This window comes from Propithecus coquereli, unplaced genomic scaffold (genome assembly GCF_000956105.1).
Source record: "Propithecus coquereli isolate 6110/MARCELLA unplaced genomic scaffold, Pcoq_1.0 Scaffold2, whole genome shotgun sequence".
Classification (NCBI taxonomy): domain Eukaryota; kingdom Metazoa; phylum Chordata; class Mammalia; order Primates; family Indriidae; genus Propithecus; species Propithecus coquereli.
Window position 1 is genome coordinate 14,542,847 of NW_012144966.1, and position 2,355 is coordinate 14,545,201.

Genomic DNA, 2,355 nt, shown 5'->3' on the forward strand with positions numbered 1-2,355 from the left:
AGAACTATGATGTAGTATGCAGCTGCTAGATATTTTGGCTTCCTTAAAACACTTTTAAAGATCTTATGAACTTTCCTATAATTAAGACATGGATCTTGACACCTTAAATATGTCTTGAAGTTTGCAGGCAGTTTGCTTCAACAGAAAAGTTTACAACAAAGTGTTTCTTTTCTTAAATTCTTATCTTGCTTTATGCAAAAATAGTATTTCTTAAAAACTTGTTTCCCTTTAACAGCTACAAAATATTTGCAGGATTTTGAAATTTATTTTCTGCTTGTTCAATGGAAGTGAAACAAGTACAGCTTTTATTTATTTATTTTTTTATTTATTTATTTTTTTTATTTCAGCAAATAATGGGTGTACATGCGTTTAGGTTACGTGTGTTGCCCTTGGTTCCCCCCCCCCACCAAAGTCCGTGTTTCAAATATGTTTGAAACAAGTACAGCTTTTAAATTCCATTTTATGTCTGTAGCCGGCATTTGGAACACTATCAAAGATTGCAATTCCCACAAACAGTATTCTTTTAAAATAATTCTTCACACCACTGGGCTAATTGCTGCTTTTATAAAAGAAAAATGGGTAGTAACTATAGTTTATTTGTGAATTTTCATATTAGAGAGTAGGACGGAGGGGCCCTCCCACCGCTATTATGCGGGGGAAGATGTAGCTGCCTCTTCTCCCAACCACTCCTTTGCCTCCGGACTTCTCTGGGGCCAGCAGCCGCCTGAGCAGGGAGCAGGGGCCAGGGGCCGCGGGCTCAGCCGACGACCATGGGCTCCGTGTCCAACCAGCAGTTTGCAGGTGGCTGCGCCAAGGCGCCGGAGGACGCGGCCCGGGCTGCGACGAGCCGCAGCTGCTACGTGGTGCCAGCATCTGTAAGTGGTTCAACCTGCGCATGGGGTTCGGCTTCCTGTCCATACCGCCCGCTCCGGGGTCGCGCTCGACCCCCCTGTGGACGTCTTTGTGCACCAGAGTAAGCTGCACGTGGACGGCTTCCGGAGCCTGAAGGAGGGCGAGGCAGTCGAGTTCACCTTTAAGAAGTCTGCCAAGGGCCTGGAATCTATCCGAGTCACTGGACCTGGTGAGGTGTTCTGTATTGGGAGTGAGAGACGGCCAAAGGGTAAGAACATGCAGAAGCGCAGATCAAAAGGAGACAGGTGCTACAACTGTGGAGGTCTAGACCATCATGCTAAGGAATGCAAGCTGCCACCCCAGCCCAAGAAGTGCCACTTCTACCAGAGCATCAGCCACATGGTAGCCTCATGTCCACTGAAGGTCCAGCAGGCCCCTAGCGCACAGGGAAAGCCAGCCTACTTTCAGGAGGAAGAAGAAGAGATCCACAGCCCTGCCGTGCTCCCAGAGGCCCAGAATTGAGCCACAGTGGATGGGGGCTATTCTTTCGCTATCAGGAAGTTTCAATGAGCAGGCAGAGTGGAGAAAGTGGAGATAGGGTGGGTTGGGGGTGGTTGGCACTGCCATGTATCTCAGGCCGGGTCATGGCATCACCCCTTCTTCCCTCTGGGTGGGGGAAAAGGGTGAGGCAAAGGAACCCTCCCCATGCTCTATCCAAATGCAAGGGAGGGCTTTAGGGGGAAATCACCCTAGAACCTGAATGCTTTATCTGAGACTCCATCCCCAGAATCTCTACGTTTTGAAAGTGGCCTGGATAGGAAGTTGTTTTCCTTTTAAAGAAGGATATGTAATAATATGCCCATGCCAGAGTGAAGCGATTAAGTACAAGACCAGATTAATGGACCCCACCCACAAGCCACTACATTCTCTGGGAGGGACTCTCTCAGGAGAAAGGCAGGGTTTTTTCCACATCTTGTATTCTCATACCCATTCTTGAGATAGGGTGCTGGGAACTGTCCCAAGCAATGGGTAGTGATGACAGGCAAAAAGGGTGGTTGGAGGAGAACAGCTGCAGACCTGCTGCTCCTAAACTCACTCCCACCCCATTCTGGGCCAATGTGATTTTATTTATTTGCTCCCTTGGGTAACTGCACCTTGGGTCCCACTTTCTCCAGGATGCCAACTGCACTAGCTATGTGCGAATGACGTATCTTGTGCATTTTAACTTTTTTTCTTAATATAAATATTCTGGTTTTGTATTTTTGTATATTTTAATCTAAGGCCCTCATTCCTGCACTGTCTTCTCAGGTACACGAGCAATCTCAGGGATAAGTTCGGCAGCATCTCCAGGTCTGCACAGCAGGAATGTTTTTTGTTGTTTTTATCACCATAAAGAGCAACTATTTGGAGTGCATAGCCTATTGAACTACCTCATTTTTGCCAATTAGAGCTGTCTTTTCTGCCATAGTGTCTACTTGAAACCCCTTCCACCTTGAAAATGTT

At 47.0% G+C, this 2,355-nt stretch overlaps 1 pseudogene across 1 annotated transcript; it reads left to right on the forward strand.

Moving 5' to 3' along the window:
- The first annotated feature begins 770 nt into the window (after positions 1–770).
- Positions 771–2,096, forward strand: LOC105809759 (annotated as a pseudogene). The gene has a single exon (XR_001137463.1). The product of XR_001137463.1 is annotated as a protein lin-28 homolog A pseudogene (transcript).
- Positions 2,097–2,355: the final 259 nt, after the last annotated feature.